Source organism: Brienomyrus brachyistius, chromosome 2, assembly GCF_023856365.1.
Source record: "Brienomyrus brachyistius isolate T26 chromosome 2, BBRACH_0.4, whole genome shotgun sequence".
Lineage (NCBI taxonomy): Eukaryota > Metazoa > Chordata > Actinopteri > Osteoglossiformes > Mormyridae > Brienomyrus > Brienomyrus brachyistius.
This window is the reverse complement of record NC_064534.1, coordinates 39,304,645-39,322,709: the sequence shown is the minus strand read 5'-3', so window position 1 is coordinate 39,322,709 and position 18,065 is coordinate 39,304,645. Positions and strand designations below refer to the sequence as shown.

Sequence of the window (18,065 nt, the reverse complement as noted above, 5' to 3'; positions counted from 1 at the left end):
CTTCAAGTTTGTGAGAAGATCGCGCCCTGGTGGAATAAAGGCACGAACAGCTTACAGCACCTAGAATTACCAGGCAGTATTTAGAGTAAAACGTGTGTAAAAGCTGCCTTTATGAATGAGAGAAAAAAAATATATATATATATAAAATAATAAAATGGAAGGGGAGTGATAGATTTAAATTAATCGTGAAGTGGAGCGCCCCCTGTATAAAGTAAAAGTGAGATAAGCTTACAGCACCTGGTATTCCCAGGAGGTCTCCCATCCAAGTACTAACCAGACCCTACCCTGCTTGGCTTCCGAGATCGGATGAGATCGGGCGTGTTCAGGGTGGTATGGCCATAAGCGAGAGATGCGACCAAAAACAGCCCTTTTGCATTACACGCGTCTATACATGCCAGTTAGTCCCATTGGATCCTACTAATGTTCTTTTTTTTTTTTTTATCTGACTCACACTGCAGCCCCACCATCCAATCGGCAGCGCCGGACCCACACCAAACATTCACCAAACTACTCAGCCAGCAGCCTACCACAATTATTCCATTCTTTCCGCATCCGCACACTTCCTTCTCTTTAACTCCTTTTCACTACCTCACAGGTTAATCGCTGCACGTCCCCCGCCGGCAAACATTACTCCTTTGCCTACCTCTTGCAGGATTCTCTTAACAACCCTCTGTTATCAACTCCGCTAACAGCCACAAAATCTCTGCCGCACGAAGCCCACTGGTAGCTGTTGAATCACATGCTTCTCCAAAACGTCGCGCTGTCAGAGCACTGGGAGCTACACACACCAACAAGTCCATACTGCAGGCTGCAGCCAGAACAATTTTCTACATTCAAACATCGACAGCCTCTTCTCTCTAAAAATTCACCAGACCGCTTCTACCACCAGCAAAGAAGTTTACATCCCTAATTCTTCTGTGATTCCCACTAACCTAAACATTAAGCTGGCATTGAAGTGTGTAAATTACCCCGGCCAACCTGCTCTTTTAAATACAGCTTTTAGCAAGTTTTGAAAGGAGGAGAAGAGCAGATAATATGCCAATAATATCGAATATTCTGTGGCGAAGTGGTTTTTGCATAGAAAACAAAGCGGTGAGTTGAAGAGGAATTATATTAGTACTTTGTTTAAAACTGTGTGTAAAAAGCTGTCTCTTTATTATTAACAATAAGTTGTAAAACGTGAATGGGGAGTGACAGTCTTCAAGTTTGTGAGAAGATCGCGCCCTGGTGGAATAAAGGCACGAACAGCTTACAGCAGCTATAATTACCAGGCAGTATTTAGAGTAAAACGGTGTGTAAAAGCTGCCTTTATGAATGAGAGAAAAAAGAAATATATAAAATAGTAAAATGGAAGGGGAGTGATACATTTAAATTAATCGTGAAGTGGAGCGCCCCCTGTATAAAGTAAAAGTGAGAAAAGCTTACAGCACCTGGTATTCCCAGACGGTCTCCCATTCAAGTACTAACCAGACCCTAGCCTGCTTAGCTTCCAAGATCAGACGAAATCGGGCGCGTTCAGGGTGGTATGGCCGTAAGTGAGAGACGCTACCAAAAATAGCCCTTTTGCATTACACGCGTCTATACATGCCAGTTAGTCCCATTGGATCCTACTCCTGTTTTTTTTTTTTTTTTTATCTGACTCACACTGCAGCCCCACCATCCAATCGGCAGTGCCGGAACCACACCAAACATTCACCAAACTACTCAGCCGGCAGCCTACCACAATTATTCCATTCTTTCCGCATCCGCACACTTCCTTCTCTTTAACTCCTTTTCACTACCGCACAGGTTAATCGCCGCACGTCCCCCGCCGGCAAACATTACTCCTTTGCCTACCTCATGCAGGCTTCTCTTAACAACCCTGTGTTATCAACTCCGCTAACAGCCACAAAATCTCTGCCGCACGAAGCCCACTGGTAGCTGTTGAATCACATGCTTCCCCAAAACGTCGCGCTGTCAGAACACTGGGAGCTACACACACCAACAAGTCCATACTGCAGGCTGCATCCAGAACAATTTTCTACATTGAAACATCGACGGCCTCTTCTCTCTAAAAATTCACCAGACCGCTTCTACCACCAGCAAAGAAGTTTCCATCCCTAATACCTCTGTGATTCCCACTATCCTAAACATTAATCTGGCATTGAAGGGTGTGAATTACCCCGGCCAACCTGCTCTTTTAAATAAAGCTTTTAGCAAGTTTTGAAGGGAGGAGAAGAGCAGACCTTGCTTTGCCAATAACATCGAGTCTTCTGTGGCGAAGTGGTTTTTGCATAGAAAACAAAGCGGTGAGTTGAAGAGGAATTATATCAGTACTTTGTTTAAAACTGTGTGTAAAAAGCTGTCTCTTTATCATTAACAATAAGTTGTAAAACGTGAATGGGGAGTGACAGTCTTCAAGTTTGTGAGAAGATCGCGCCCTGGTGGAATAAAGGCACGAACAGCTTACAGCACCTAGAATTACCAGGCAGTATTTAGAGTAAAACGTGTGTAAAAGCTGCCTTCATGAATGAGAGAAAAAAAAAAAATATATATATAAAATAGTAAAATGGAAGGGGAGTGATACATTTAAATTAATCGTGAAGTGGAGCGCCCCCTGTATAAAGTAAAAGTGAGAAAAGCTTACAGCACCTGGTATTCCCAGACGGTCTCCCATTCAAGTACTAACCAGACCCTAGCCTGCTTAGCTTCCAAGATCAGACGAAATCGGGCGCGTTCAGGGTGGTATGGCCGTAAGTGAGAGACGCTACCAAAAATAGCCCTTTTGCATTACACGCGTCTATACATGCCAGTTAGTCCCATTGGATCCTACTCCTGTTTTTTTTTTTTTTTTTATCTGACTCACACTGCAGCCCCACCATCCAATCGGCAGTGCCGGAACCACACCAAACATTCACCAAACTACTCAGCCGGCAGCCTACCACAATTATTCCATTCTTTCCGCATCCGCACACTTCCTTCTCTTTAACTCCTTTTCACTACCGCACAGGTTAATCGCCGCACGTCCCCCGCCGGCAAACATTACTCCTTTGCCTACCTCATGCAGGCTTCTCTTAACAACCCTGTGTTATCAACTCCGCTAACAGCCACAAAATCTCTGCCGCACGAAGCCCACTGGTAGCTGTTGAATCACATGCTTCCCCAAAACGTCGCGCTGTCAGAACACTGGGAGCTACACACACCAACAAGTCCATACTGCAGGCTGCATCCAGAACAATTTTCTACATTGAAACATCGACGGCCTCTTCTCTCTAAAAATTCACCAGACCGCTTCTACCACCAGCAAAGAAGTTTCCATCCCTAATACCTCTGTGATTCCCACTATCCTAAACATTAATCTGGCATTGAAGGGTGTGAATTACCCCGGCCAACCTGCTCTTTTAAATAAAGCTTTTAGCAAGTTTTGAAGGGAGGAGAAGAGCAGACCTTGCTTTGCCAATAACATCGAGTCTTCTGTGGCGAAGTGGTTTTTGCATAGAAAACAAAGCGGTGAGTTGAAGAGGAATTATATCAGTACTTTGTTTAAAACTGTGTGTAAAAAGCTGTCTCTTTATCATTAACAATAAGTTGTAAAACGTGAATGGGGAGTGACAGTCTTCAAGTTTGTGAGAAGATCGCGCCCTGGTGGAATAAAGGCACGAACAGCTTACAGCACCTAGAATTACCAGGCAGTATTTAGAGTAAAACGTGTGTAAAAGCTGCCTTCATGAATGAGAGAAAAAAAAAAAATATATATATAAAATAGTAAAATGGAAGGGGAGTGATAGATTTAAATTAATCGTGAAGTGGAGCGCCCCCTGTATAAAGTAAAAGTGAGAAAAGCTTACAGCACCTGGTATTCCCAGGAGGTCTCCCATCCAAATACTAACCAGACCCAACGCTGCTTGGCTTCCGAGATCAGATGAGATCGGGCGTGTTCAGGGTGGTATGGCCGTAAGCGAGAGATGCTACCAAAAACAGCCCTTTTGCATTACACGCGTCTATACATGCCAGTTAGTCCCATTGGATCCTACTCCTGGTTTTTTTTTTTTTTTATCTGACTCACACTGCAGCCCCACCATCCAATCGGCAGCGCCGGACCCACACCAAACATTCACCAAACTACTCAGCCGGCAGCCTACCACAATTATTCCATTCTTTCCGCATCCGCACACTTCCTTCTCTTTACCTCCTTTTCACTACCTCACAGGTTAATCGCTGCACGTCCCCCGCCGGCAAACATTACTCCTTTGCCTACCTCTTGCAGGATTCTCTTAACAACCCTCTGTTATCAACTCCGCTAACAGCCACAAAATCTCTGCCGCACGAAGCCCACTGGTAGCTGTTGAATCACATGCTTCTCCAAAACGTCGCGCTGTCAGAGCACTGGGAGCTACACACACCAACAAGTCCATACTGCAGGCTGCAGCCAGAACAATTTTCTACATTCAAACATCGACAGCCTCTTCTCTCTAAAAATTCACCAGACCGCTTCTACCACCAGCAAAGAAGTTTCCATCCCTAATTCTTCTGTGATTCCCACTAACCTAAACATTAAGCTGGCATTGAAGGGTGTAAATTACCCCGGCCAACCTGCTCTTTTAAATACAGCTTTTAGCAAGTTTTGAAAGGAGGAGAAGAGCAGATAATATGCCAATAATATCGAATATTCTGTGGCGAAGTGGTTTTTGCATAGAAAACAAAGCGGTGAGTTGAAGAGGAATTATATTAGTACTTTGTTTAAAACTGTGTGTAAAAAGCTGTCTCTTTATTATTAACAATAAGTTGTAAAACGTGAATGGGGAGTGACAGTCTTCAAGTTTGTGAGAAGATCGCGCCCTGGTGGAATAAAGGCACGAACAGTTTACAGCACCTAGAATTACCAGGCAGTATTTAGAGTAAAACGGTGTGTAAAAGCTGCCTTTATGAATGAGAGAAAAAAGAAATATATAAAATAGTAAAATGGAAGGGGAGTGATACATTTAAATTAATCGTGAAGTGGAGCGCCCCCTGTATAAAGTAAAAGTGAGAAAAGCTTACAGCACCTGGTATTCCCAGGCGGTCTCCCATTCAAGTACTAACCAGACCCTAGCCTGTTTAGCTTCCAAGATCAGACGAGATCGGGCGCGTTCAGGGTGGTATGGCCGTAAGCGAGAGACGCTACCAAAAATAGCCCTTTTGCATTACACGCGTCTATACATGCCAGTTAGTCCCATTGGATCCTACTCCTGTTTTTTTTTTTTTTTTTATCTGACTCACACTGCAGCCCCACCATCCAATCGGCAGTGCCGGAACCACACCAAACATTCACCAAACTACTCAGCCGGCAGCCTACCACAATTATTCCATTCTTTCCGCATCCGCACACTTCCTTCTCTTTAACTCCTTTTCACTACCGCACAGGTTAATCGCCGCACGTCCCCCGCCGGCAAACATTACTCCTTTGCCTACCTCATGCAGGCTTCTCTTAACAACCCTGTGTTATCAACTCCGCTAACAGCCACAAAATCTCTGCCGCACGAAGCCCACTGGTAGCTGTTGAATCACATGCTTCCCCAAAACGTCGCGCTGTCAGAACACTGGGAGCTACACACACCAACAAGTCCATACTGCAGGCTGCATCCAGAACAATTTTCTACATTGAAACATCGACGGCCTCTTCTCTCTAAAAATTCACCAGACCGCTTCTACCACCAGCAAAGAAGTTTCCATCCCTAATACCTCTGTTATTCCCACTAACCTAAACATTAATCTGGCATTGAAGGGTGTGAATTACCCCGGCCAACCTGCTCTTTTAAATAAAGCTTTTAGCAAGTTTTGAAGGGAGGAGAAGAGCAGACCTTGCTTTGCCAATAATATCGAGTCTTCTGTGGCGAAGTGGTTTTTGCATAGAAAACAAAGCGGTGAGTTGAAGAGGAATTATATCAGTACTTTGTTTAAAACTGTGTGTAAAAAGCTGTCTCTTTATCATTAACAATAAGTTGTAAAACGTGAATGGGGAGTGACAGTCTTCAAGTTTGTGAGAAGATCGCGCCCTGGTGGAATAAAGGCACGAACAGCTTACAGCACCTAGAATTACCAGGCAGTATTTAGAGTAAAACGTGTGTAAAAGCTGCCTTCATGAATGAGAGAAAAAAAATATATATATATATAAAATAGTAAAATGGAAGGGGAGTGATAGATTTAAATTAATCGTGAAGTGGAGCGCCCCCTGTATAAAGTAAAAGTGAGATAAGCTTACAGCACCTGGTATTCCCAGGAGGTCTCCCATCCAAGTACTAACCAGACCCTACCCTGCTTGGCTTCCGAGATCGGATGAGATCGGGCGTGTTCAGGGTGGTATGGCCATAAGCGAGAGATGCGACCAAAAACAGCCCTTTTGCATTACACGCGTCTATACATGCCAGTTAGTCCCATTGGATCCTACTAATGTTCTTTTTTTTTTTTTTATCTGACTCACACTGCAGCCCCACCATCCAATCGGCAGCGTCGGACCCACACCAAACATTCACCAAACTACTCAGCCAGCAGCCTACCACAATTATTCCATTCTTTCCGCATCCGCACACTTCCTTCTCTTTAACTCCTTTTCACTACCTCACAGGTTAATCGCTGCACGTCCCCCGCCGGCAAACATTACTCCTTTGCCTACCTCTTGCAGGATTCTCTTAACAACCCTCTGTTATCAACTCCGCTAACAGCCACAAAATCTCTGCCGCACGAAGCCCACTGGTAGCTGTTGAATCACATGCTTCTCCAAAACGTCGCGCTGTCAGAGCACTGGGAGCTACACACACCAACAAGTCCATACTGCAGGCTGCAGCCAGAACAATTTTCTACATTCAAACATCGACAGCCTCTTCTCTCTAAAAATTCACCAGACCGCTTCTACCACCAGCAAAGAAGTTTCCATCCCTAATTCTTCTGTGATTCCCACTAACCTAAACATTAAGCTGGCATTGAAGTGTGTAAATTACCCCGGCCAACCTGCTCTTTTAAATACAGCTTTTAGCAAGTTTTGAAAGGAGGAGAAGAGCAGATAATATGCCAATAATATCGAATATTCTGTGGCGAAGTGGTTTTTGCATAGAAAACAAAGCGGTGAGTTGAAGAGGAATTATATTAGTACTTTGTTTAAAACTGTGTGTAAAAAGCTGTCTCTTTATTATTAACAATAAGTTGTAAAACATGAATGGGGAGTGACAGTCTTCAAGTTTGTGAGAAGATCGCGCCCTGGTGGAATAAAGGCACGAACAGCTTACAGCAGCTATAATTACCAGGCAGTATTTAGAGTAAAACGGTGTGTAAAAGCTGCCTTTATGAATGAGAGAAAAAAGAAATATATAAAATAGTAAAATGGAAGGGGAGTGATACATTTAAATTAATCGTGAAGTGGAGCGCCCCCTGTATAAAGTAAAAGTGAGAAAAGCTTACAGCACCTGGTATTCCCAGGTGGTCTCCCATTCAAGTACTAACCAGACCCTAGCCTGCTTAGCTTCCAAGATCAGACGAGATCGGGCGCGTTCAGGGTGGTATGGCCGTAAGTGAGAGACGCTACCAAAAATAGCCCTTTTGCATTACACGCGTCTATACATGCCAGTTAGTCCCATTGGATCCTACTCCTGTTTTTTTTTTTTTTTTTATCTGACTCACACTGCAGCCCCACCATCCAATCGGCAGTGCCGGAACCACACCAAACATTCACCAAACTACTCAGCCGGCAGCCTACCACAATTATTCCATTCTTTCCGCATCCGCACACTTCCTTCTCTTTAACTCCTTTTCACTACCGCACAGGTTAATCGCCGCACGTCCCCCGCCGGCAAACATTACTCCTTTGCCTACCTCATGCAGGCTTCTCTTAACAACCCTGTGTTATCAACTCCGCTAACAGCCACAAAATCTCTGCCGCACGAAGCCCACTGGTAGCTGTTGAATCACATGCTTCCCCAAAACGTCGCGCTGTCAGAACACTGGGAGCTACACACACCAACAAGTCCATACTGCAGGCTGCATCCAGAACAATTTTCTACATTGAAACATCGACGGCCTCTTCTCTCTAAAAATTCACCAGACCGCTTCTACCACCAGCAAAGAAGTTTCCATCCCTAATACCTCTGTGATTCCCACTAACCTAAACATTAATCTGGCATTGAAGGGTGTGAATTACCCCGGCCAACCTGCTCTTTTAAATAAAGCTTTTAGCAAGTTTTGAAGGGAGGAGAAGAGCAGACCTTGCTTTGCCAATCATATCGAGTCTTCTGTGGCGAAGTGGTTTTTGCATAGAAAACAAAGCGGTGAGTTGAAGAGGAATTATATCAGTACTTTGTTTAAAACTGTGTGTAAAAAGCTGTCTCTTTATCATTAACAATAAGTTGTAAAACGTGAATGGGGAGTGACAGTCTTCAAGTTTGTGAGAAGATCGCGCCCTGGTGGAATAAAGGCACGAACAGCTTACAGCACCTAGAATTACCAGGCAGTATTTAGAGTAAAACGTGTGTAAAAGCTGCCTTTATGAATGAGAGAAAAAAAATATATATATATATAAAATAATAAAATGGAAGGGGAGTGATAGATTTAAATTAATCGTGAAGTGGAGCGCCCCCTGTATAAAGTAAAAGTGAGATAAGCTTACAGCACCTGGTATTCCCAGGAGGTCTCCCATCCAAGTACTAACCAGACCCTACCCTGCTTGGCTTCCGAGATCGGATGAGATCGGGCGTGTTCAGGGTGGTATGGCCATAAGCGAGAGATGCGACCAAAAACAGCCCTTTTGCATTACACGCGTCTATACATGCCAGTTAGTCCCATTGGATCCTACTAATGTTCTTTTTTTTTTTTTTATCTGACTCACACTGCAGCCCCACCATCCAATCGGCAGCGCCGGACCCACACCAAACATTCACCAAACTACTCAGCCAGCAGCCTACCACAATTATTCCATTCTTTCCGCATCCGCACACTTCCTTCTCTTTAACTCCTTTTCACTACCTCACAGGTTAATCGCTGCACGTCCCCCGCCGGCAAACATTACTCCTTTGCCTACCTCTTGCAGGATTCTCTTAACAACCCTCTGTTATCAACTCCGCTAACAGCCACAAAATCTCTGCCGCACGAAGCCCACTGGTAGCTGTTGAATCACATGCTTCTCCAAAACGTCGCGCTGTCAGAGCACTGGGAGCTACACACACCAACAAGTCCATACTGCAGGCTGCAGCCAGAACAATTTTCTACATTCAAACATCGACAGCCTCTTCTCTCTAAAAATTCACCAGACCGCTTCTACCACCAGCAAAGAAGTTTCCATCCCTAATTCTTCTGTGATTCCCACTAACCTAAACATTAAGCTGGCATTGAAGTGTGTAAATTACCCCGGCCAACCTGCTCTTTTAAATACAGCTTTTAGCAAGTTTTGAAAGGAGGAGAAGAGCAGATAATATGGCAATAATATCGAATATTCTGTGGTGAAGTGGTTTTTGCATAGAAAACAAAGCGGTGAGTTGAAGAGGAATTATATTAGTACTTTGTTTAAAACTGTGTGTAAAAAGCTGTCTCTTTATTATTAACAATAAGTTGTAAAACGTGAATGGGGAGTGACAGTCTTCAAGTTTGTGAGAAGATCGCGCCCTGGTGGAATAAAGGCACGAACAGCTTACAGCAGCTATAATTACCAGGCAGTATTTAGAGTAAAACGGTGTGTAAAAGCTGCCTTTATGAATGAGAGAAAAAAGAAATATATAAAATAGTAAAATGGAAGGGGAGTGATACATTTAAATTAATCGTGAAGTGGAGCGCCCCCTGTATAAAGTAAAAGTGAGAAAAGCTTACAGCACCTGGTATTCCCAGACGGTCTCCCATTCAAGTACTAACCAGACCCTAGCCTGCTTAGCTTCCAAGATCAGACGAAATCGGGCGCGTTCAGGGTGGTATGGCCGTAAGTGAGAGACGCTACCAAAAATAGCCCTTTTGCATTACACGCGTCTATACATGCCAGTTAGTCCCATTGGATCCTACTCCTGTTTTTTTTTTTTTTTTTATCTGACTCACACTGCAGCCCCACCATCCAATCGGCAGTGCCGGAACCACACCAAACATTCACCAAACTACTCAGCCGGCAGCCTACCACAATTATTCCATTCTTTCCGCATCCGCACACTTCCTTCTCTTTAACTCCTTTTCACTACCGCACAGGTTAATCGCCGCACGTCCCCCGCCGGCAAACATTACTCCTTTGCCTACCTCATGCAGGCTTCTCTTAACAACCCTGTGTTATCAACTCCGCTAACAGCCACAAAATCTCTGCCGCACGAAGCCCACTGGTAGCTGTTGAATCACATGCTTCCCCAAAACGTCGCGCTGTCAGAACACTGGGAGCTACACACACCAACAAGTCCATACTGCAGGCTGCATCCAGAACAATTTTCTACATTGAAACATCGACGGCCTCTTCTCTCTAAAAATTCACCAGACCGCTTCTACCACCAGCAAAGAAGTTTCCATCCCTAATACCTCTGTGATTCCCACTATCCTAAACATTAATCTGGCATTGAAGGGTGTGAATTACCCCGGCCAACCTGCTCTTTTAAATAAAGCTTTTAGCAAGTTTTGAAGGGAGGAGAAGAGCAGACCTTGCTTTGCCAATAACATCGAGTCTTCTGTGGCGAAGTGGTTTTTGCATAGAAAACAAAGCGGTGAGTTGAAGAGGAATTATATCAGTACTTTGTTTAAAACTGTGTGTAAAAAGCTGTCTCTTTATCATTAACAATAAGTTGTAAAACGTGAATGGGGAGTGACAGTCTTCAAGTTTGTGAGAAGATCGCGCCCTGGTGGAATAAAGGCACGAACAGCTTACAGCACCTAGAATTACCAGGCAGTATTTAGAGTAAAACGTGTGTAAAAGCTGCCTTCATGAATGAGAGAAAAAAAAAATATATATATATAAAATAGTAAAATGGAAGGGGAGTGATAGATTTAAATTAATCGTGAAGTGGAGCGCCCCCTGTATAAAGTAAAAGTGAGATAAGCTTACAGCACCTGGTATTCCCAGGAGGTCTCCCATCCAAGTACTAACCAGACCCTACCCTGCTTGGCTTCCGAGATCGGATGAGATCGGGCGTGTTCAGGGTGGTATGGCCATAAGCGAGAGATGCGACCAAAAACAGCCCTTTTGCATTACACGCATCTATACATGCCAGTTAGTCCCATTGGATACTACTAATGTTCTTTTTTTTTTTTTTATCTGACTCACACTGCAGCCCCACCATCCAATCGGCAGCGCCGGACCCACACCAAACATTCACCAAACTACTCAGCCAGCAGCCTACCACAATTATTCCATTCTTTCCGCATCCGCACACTTCCTTCTTTTTAACTCCTTTTCACTACCGCACAGGTTAATCGCCGCACGTCCCCCGCCGGCAAACATTACTCCTTTGCCTATTGCATGCAGGCTTCTCTTAACGACCCTCTGTTATCAACTCCGCTAACAGCCACAAAATCTCCGCCGCACGAAGCCCACTGGTAGCTGCTGAATCACATGCTTCCCCAAAACGTTGCGCTGTCAGAACACTGGGAGCTACACACACCAACAAGTCCATACTGCAGGCTGCAGCCAGAACAATTTTCTACATTCAAACATCGACGGCCTCTTCTCTCTAAAAATTCACCAGACCGCTTCTACCACCAGCAAAGAAGTTTCCATCCCTAATTCCTCTGTGACTCCCACTAACCTAAACATTAAGCTGGCATTGAAGGGTGTGAATTACCCCGGCCAATCTGTTCTTTTAAATACAGCTTTTAGCAAGTTTTGAAAGGAGAAGAGCAGAACTTGCTATGCCAATAATATCGAGTCTTCTGTGGCGAAGTGGTTTTTGCATAGAAAACAAAGCGGTCAGTTGAAGAGGAATAATATCAGTACTTTGTTTAAAACTGTGTGTAAAAAGCTGTCTCTTTATCATTAACAATAAGTTGTAAAACGTGAATGGGGAGTGACAGTCTTCAAGTTTGTGAGAAGATCGCGCCCTGGTGGAATAAAGGCACGAACAGCTTAGAGCACCTTGAATTACCAGGAAGTATTTAGAGTAAAACGGTGTGTAAAAGCTACCTTTATGAATGAGAGAAAAATATATATATATATAAAATAGTAAAATGGAAGGGGAGTGATAGATTTAAATTAATCCTGAAGTGGAGCGCCCCCTGTATAAAGTAAAAGTGAGAAAAGCTTACAGCACCTGGTATTCCCAGGAGGTATCCCATCCAAGTACTAACCAGACCCTACCCTGCTTAGCTTACGAGATCGGATGAGATCGGGCGTGTTCAGGGTGGTATGGCCATAAGCGAGAGACGCTACCAAAAACAGCCCTTTTGCATTACACGCCTCTATACATGCCAGTTGGTCCCATTGGATCCTACTAATGTTCTTTTTTTTTTTTTTATCTGACTCACACTGCAGCCCCACCATCCAATCGGCAGCGCCGGACCCACACCAAACATTCACCAAACTACTCAGCCAGCAGCCTACCACAATTATTCCATTCTTTCCGCATCCGCACACTTCCTTCTTTTTAACTCCTTTTCACTACCGCACAGGTTAATCGCCGCACGTCCCCCGCCGGCAAACATTACTCCTTTGCCTACTGCATGCAGGCTTCTCTTAACGACCCTCTGTTATCAACTCCGCTAACAGCCACAAAATCTCCGCCGCACGAAGCCCACTGGTAGCTGCTGAATCACATGCTTCCCCAAAACGTCGCGCTGTCAGAACACTGGGAGCTACACACACCAACAAGTCCATACTGCAGGCTGCAGCCAGAACAATTTTCTACATTCAAACATCGACGGCCTCTTCTCTCTAAAAATTCACCAGACCGCTTCTACCACCAGCAACGAAGTTTCCATCCCTAATTCCTCTGTGACTCCCACTAACCTAAACATTAAGCTGGCATTGAAGGGTGTGAATTACCCCGGCCAATCTGTTCTTTTAAATACAGCTTTTAGCAAGTTTTGAAAGGAGAAGAGCAGAACTTGCTATGCCAATAATATCGAGTCTTCTGTGGCGAAGTGGTTTTTGCATAGAAAACAAAGCGGTCAGTTGAAGAGGAATAATATCAGTACTTTGTTTAAAACTGTGTGTAAAAAGCTGTCTCTTTATCATTAACAATAAGTTGTAAAACGTGAATGGGGAGTGACAGTCTTCAAGTTAGTGAGAAGATCGCGCCCTGGTGGAATAAAAGCACGAACAGCTTAGAGCACCTTGAATTACCAGGAAGTATTTAGAGTAAAACGGTGTGTAAAAGCTACCTTTATGAATGAGAGAAAAAAATATATATATATATATATATATAAAATAGTAAAATGGAAGGGGAGTGATAGATTTAAATTAATCGTGAAGTGGAGCGCCCCCTGTATAAAGTATAAGTGAGAAAAGCTTACAGCACCTGGTATTCCCAGGAGGTCTCCCATCCAAGTACTAACCAGACCCTACCCTGCTTGGCTTCCGAGATCGGATGAGATCGGGCGTGTTCAGGGTGGTATGGCCATAAGCGAGAGACGCGACCAAAAACAGCCCTTTTGCATTACACGCGTCTATACATGCCAGTTAGTCCCATTGGATCCTACTCCTGGTTTTTTTTTTATTTTTAATCTGACTCACACTGCAGCACCACCATCCAATCGGCAGCGCCGGACCCACACCAAACATTCACCAAACTACTCAGCCGGCAGCCTACCACAATTATTCCATTCTTTCCGCATCCGCACACTTCCTTCTTTTTAACTTCTTTTCACTACCGCACAGGTTAATCGCCGCACGTCCCCCGCCGGCAAACATTACTCCTTTGCCTACTGCATGCAGGCTTCTCTTAACGACCCTCTGTTATCAACTCCGCTAACAGCCACAAAATCTCCGCCGCACGAAGCCCACTGGTAGCTGCTGAATCACATTTTTCCCCAAAACGTCGCGCTGTCAGAACACTGGGAGCTACACACACCAACAAGTCCATACTGCAGGCTGCAGCCAGAACAATTTTCTACATTCAAACATCGACGGCCTCTTCTCTCTAAAAATTCACCAGACCGCTTCTACCACCAGCAAAGAAGTTTCCATCCCTAATTCCTCTGTGATTCCCACTAACCTAAACATTAAGCTGGCATTGAAGGGTGTGAATTACCCCGGCCAATCTGTTCTTTTAAATACAGCTTTTAGCAAGTTTTGAAAGGAGAAGAGCAGAACTTGCTATGCCAATAATATCGAGTCTTCTGTGGCGAAGTGGTTTTTGCATAGAAAACAAAGCGGTCAGTTGAAGAGGAATAATATCAGTACTTTGTTTAAAACTGTGTGTAAAAAGCTGTCTCTTTATCATTAACAATAAGTTGTAAAACGTGAATGGGGAGTGACAGTCTTCAAGTTTGTGAGAAGATCGCGCCCTAGTGGAATAAAGGCACGAACAGCTTACAGCACCTAGAATTACCAGGAAGTATTTAGAGTAAAACGGTGTGTAAAAGCTGCCTTTATGAATGAGAGAAAAAAAATATATATATATATAAAATAGTAAAATGGAAGGGGAGTGATAGATTTAAATTAATCGTGAAGTGGAGCGCCCCCTGTATAAAGTAAAAGTGAGATAAGCTTACAGCACCTGGTATTCCCAGGAGGTCTCCCATCCAAGTACTAACCAGACCCTACCCTGCTTGGCTTCCGAGATCGGATGAGATCGGGCGTGTTCAGGGTGGTATGGCCATAAGCGAGAGATGCGACCAAAAACAGCCCTTTTGCATTACACGCGTCTATACATGCCAGTTAGTCCCATTGGATCCTACTAATGTTCTTTTTTTTTTTTTTATCTGACTCACACTGCAGCCCCACCATCCAATCGGCAGCGCCGGACCCACACCAAACATTCACCAAACTACTCAGCCAGCAGCCTACCACAATTATTCCATTCTTTCCGCATCCGCACACTTCCTTCTTTTTAACTCCTTTTCACTACCGCACAGGTTAATCGCCGCACGTCCCCCGCCGGCAAACATTACTCCTTTGCCTACTGCATGCAGGCTTCTCTTAACGACCCTCTGTTATCAACTCCGCTAACAGCCACAAAATCTCCGCCGCACGAAGCCCACTGGTAGCTGCTGAATCACATGCTTCCCCAAAACGTCGCGCTGTCAGAACACTGGGAGCTACACACACCAACAAGTCCATACTGCAGGCTGCAGCCAGAACAATTTTCTACATTCAAACATCGACGGCTTCTTCTCTCTAAAAATTCACCAGACCGCTTCTACCACCAGCAAAGAAGTTTCCATCCCTAATTCCTCTGTGACTCCCACTAACCTAAACATTAAGCTGGCATTGAAGGGTGTGAATTACCCCGGCCAATCTGTTCTTTTAAATACAGCTTTTAGCAAGTTTTGAAAGGAGAAGAGCAGAACTTGCTATGCCAATAATATCGAGTCTTCTGTGGCGAAGTGGTTTTTGCATAGAAAACAAAGCGGTCAGTTGAAGAGGAATAATATCAGTACTTTGTTTAAAACTGTGTGTAAAAAGCTGTCTCTTTATCATTAACAATAAGTTGTAAAACGTGAATGGGGAGTGACAGTCTTCAAGTTTGTGAGAAAATCGCGCCCTGGTGGAATAAAGGCACGAACAGCTTAGAGCACCTTGAATTACCAGGAAGTATTTAGAGTAAAACGGTGTGTAAAAGCTGCCTTTATGAATGAGAGAAAAATATATATATATATATATATATAAAATAGTAAAATGGAAGGGGAGTGATAGATTTAAATTAATCCTGAAGTGGAGCGCCCCCTGTATAAAGTAAAAGTGAGAAAAGCTTACAGCACCTGGTATTCCCAGGAGGTCTCCCATCCAAGTACTAACCAGACCCTACCCTGCTTGGCTTCCGAGATCGGATGAGATCGGGCGTGTTCAGGGTGGTATGGCCATAAGCGAGAGACGCGACCAAAAACAGCCCTTTTGCATTACACGCGTCTATACATGCCAGTTAGTCCCATTGGATCCTACTCCTGGTTTTTTTTTTATTTTTAATCTGACTCACACTGCAGCACCACCATCCAATCGGCAGCGCCGGACCCACACCAAACATTCACCAAACTACTCAGCCGGCAACCTACCACAATTATTCCATTCTTTCCGCATCCGCACACTTCCTTCTTTTTAACTTCTTTTCACTACTGCACAGGTTAATCGCCGCACGTCCCCCGCCGGCAAACATTACTCCTTTGCCTACTGCATGCAGGCTTCTCTTAACGACCCTCTGTTATCAACTCCGCTAACAGCCACAAAATCTCCGCCGCACGAAGCCCACTGGTAGCTGCTGAATCACATGCTTCCCCAAAACGTCGCGCTGTCAGAACACTGGGAGCTACACACACCAACAAGTCCATACTGCAGGCTGCAGCCAGAACAATTTTCTACATTCAAACATCGACGGCCTCTTCTCTCTAAAAATTCACCAGACCGCTTCTACCACCAGCAAAGAAGTTTCCATCCCTAATTCCTCTGTGATTCCCACTAACCTAAACATTAAGCTGGCATTGAAGGGTGTGAATTACCCCGGCCAATCTGTTCTTTTAAATACAGCTTTTAGCAAGTTTTGAAAGGAGAAGAGCAGAACTTGCTATGCCAATAATATCGAGTCTTCTGTGGCGAAGTGGTTTTTGCATAGAAAACAAAGCGGTCAGTTGAAGAGGAATAATATCAGTACTTTGTTTAAAACTGTGTGTAAAAAGCTGTCATTAACAATAAGTTGTAAAACGTGAATGGGGAGTGACAATCTTCAAGTTTGTGAGAAGATCGCGCCCTGGTGGAATAAAGGCACGAACAGCTTACAGCACCTAGAATTACCAGGAAGTATTTAGAGTAAAACGGTTTCTAAAAGCTGCCTTTATGAATGAGAGAAAAAATATATATATATATAAAATAGTAAAATGGAAGGGGAGTGATAGATTTAAATTAATCGTTAAGTGGAGCGCCCCCCGTTTAAAGTAAAAGTGAGAAAAGCTTACAGCACCTGGTATTCCCAGGAGGTCTCCCATCCAAGTACTAACCAGACCCTACCCTGCTTGGCTTCCGAGATCGGATGAGATCGGGCGTGTTCAGGGTGGTATGGCCATAAGCGAGAGACGCGACCAAAAACAGCCCTTTTGCATTACACGCGTCTATACATGCCAGTTAGTCCCATTGGATCCTACTCCTGGTTTTTTTTTTTTTTTTTATCTGAATCACACTGCAGCACCACCATCCAATCGGCAGCGCCGGACCCACACCAAACATTCACCAAACTACTCAGCCGGCAGCCTACCACAATTATTCCATTCTTTCCGCATCCGCACACTTCCTTATTTTTAACTCCTTTTCACTACCGCACAGGTTAATCGCCGCACGTCCCCCGTCGGCAAACATTACTCCTTTGCCTACTGCATGCAGGCTTCTCTTAACGACCCTCTGTTATCAACTCCGCTAACAGCCACAAAATCTCCGCCGCACGAAGCCCACTGGTAGCTGTTGAATCACATGCTTCTCCAAAACGTCGCGCTGTCAGAGCACTGGGAGCTACACACGCCAACAAGTCCATACTGCAGGCTGCAGCCAGAACAATTTTCTACATTCAAACATCGACGGCCTCTTCTCTCTAAAAATTCACCAGACCGCTTCTACCACCAGCAAAGAAGTTTCCATCCCTAATTCTTCTGTGATTCCCACTAACCTAAACATTAAGCTGGCATTGAAGTGTGTAAATTACCCCGGCCAACCTGCTCTTTTAAATACAGCTTTTAGCAAGTTTTGAAAGGAGGAGAAGAGCAGATAATATGCCAATAATATCGAATATTCTGTGGCGAAGTGGTTTTTGCATAGAAAACAAAGCGGTGAGTTGAAGAGGAATTATATTAGTACTTTGTTTAAAACTGTGTGTAAAAAGCTGTCTCTTTATTATTAACAATAAGTTGTAAAACGTGAATGGGGAGTGACAGTCTTCAAGTTTGTGAGAAGATCGCGCCCTGGTGGAATAAAGGCACGAACAGCTTACAGCAGCTATAATTACCAGGCAGTATTTAGAGTAAAACGG

General features: G+C 44.2%; 15 non-coding genes across 15 annotated transcripts; all 15 read right to left on the bottom strand.

Moving 5' to 3' along the window:
- Window positions 1–225: 225 nt before the first annotated feature.
- Window positions 226–344, bottom strand: LOC125732633 (5S ribosomal RNA). The gene has a single exon (XR_007392008.1). It is a non-coding gene; the product is annotated as a 5S ribosomal RNA (ribosomal RNA).
- A 1,074-nt stretch (window positions 345–1,418) lies between these two features.
- Window positions 1,419–1,537, bottom strand: LOC125731121 (5S ribosomal RNA). The gene has a single exon (XR_007391407.1). It is a non-coding gene; the product is annotated as a 5S ribosomal RNA (ribosomal RNA).
- Window positions 1,538–2,619: 1,082 nt separating this feature from the next.
- On the bottom strand, window positions 2,620–2,738 carry LOC125731120 (5S ribosomal RNA). The gene has a single exon (XR_007391406.1). It is a non-coding gene; the product is annotated as a 5S ribosomal RNA (ribosomal RNA).
- A 1,082-nt stretch (window positions 2,739–3,820) lies between these two features.
- LOC125735697 (5S ribosomal RNA) lies at window positions 3,821–3,939 on the bottom strand. Its single transcript, XR_007394989.1, has one exon. It is a non-coding gene; the product is annotated as a 5S ribosomal RNA (ribosomal RNA).
- Window positions 3,940–5,012: 1,073 nt separating this feature from the next.
- LOC125736556 (5S ribosomal RNA) lies at window positions 5,013–5,131 on the bottom strand. Its single transcript, XR_007395834.1, has one exon. It is a non-coding gene; the product is annotated as a 5S ribosomal RNA (ribosomal RNA).
- Window positions 5,132–6,213: 1,082 nt separating this feature from the next.
- On the bottom strand, window positions 6,214–6,332 carry LOC125732632 (5S ribosomal RNA). Its single transcript, XR_007392007.1, has one exon. It is a non-coding gene; the product is annotated as a 5S ribosomal RNA (ribosomal RNA).
- A 1,074-nt stretch (window positions 6,333–7,406) lies between these two features.
- Window positions 7,407–7,525, bottom strand: LOC125736850 (5S ribosomal RNA). The gene has a single exon (XR_007396118.1). It is a non-coding gene; the product is annotated as a 5S ribosomal RNA (ribosomal RNA).
- A 1,082-nt stretch (window positions 7,526–8,607) lies between these two features.
- LOC125732630 (5S ribosomal RNA) lies at window positions 8,608–8,726 on the bottom strand. Its single transcript, XR_007392005.1, has one exon. It is a non-coding gene; the product is annotated as a 5S ribosomal RNA (ribosomal RNA).
- Window positions 8,727–9,800: 1,074 nt separating this feature from the next.
- Window positions 9,801–9,919, bottom strand: LOC125731119 (5S ribosomal RNA). The gene has a single exon (XR_007391405.1). It is a non-coding gene; the product is annotated as a 5S ribosomal RNA (ribosomal RNA).
- A 1,082-nt stretch (window positions 9,920–11,001) lies between these two features.
- LOC125732629 (5S ribosomal RNA) lies at window positions 11,002–11,120 on the bottom strand. The gene has a single exon (XR_007392004.1). It is a non-coding gene; the product is annotated as a 5S ribosomal RNA (ribosomal RNA).
- A 1,077-nt stretch (window positions 11,121–12,197) lies between these two features.
- LOC125734662 (5S ribosomal RNA) lies at window positions 12,198–12,316 on the bottom strand. Its single transcript, XR_007393965.1, has one exon. It is a non-coding gene; the product is annotated as a 5S ribosomal RNA (ribosomal RNA).
- A 1,087-nt stretch (window positions 12,317–13,403) lies between these two features.
- LOC125732628 (5S ribosomal RNA) lies at window positions 13,404–13,522 on the bottom strand. Its single transcript, XR_007392003.1, has one exon. It is a non-coding gene; the product is annotated as a 5S ribosomal RNA (ribosomal RNA).
- A 1,081-nt stretch (window positions 13,523–14,603) lies between these two features.
- Window positions 14,604–14,722, bottom strand: LOC125732627 (5S ribosomal RNA). Its single transcript, XR_007392002.1, has one exon. It is a non-coding gene; the product is annotated as a 5S ribosomal RNA (ribosomal RNA).
- A 1,085-nt stretch (window positions 14,723–15,807) lies between these two features.
- Window positions 15,808–15,926, bottom strand: LOC125732626 (5S ribosomal RNA). Its single transcript, XR_007392001.1, has one exon. It is a non-coding gene; the product is annotated as a 5S ribosomal RNA (ribosomal RNA).
- Window positions 15,927–16,997: 1,071 nt separating this feature from the next.
- LOC125732625 (5S ribosomal RNA) lies at window positions 16,998–17,116 on the bottom strand. The gene has a single exon (XR_007392000.1). It is a non-coding gene; the product is annotated as a 5S ribosomal RNA (ribosomal RNA).
- Window positions 17,117–18,065: the final 949 nt, after the last annotated feature.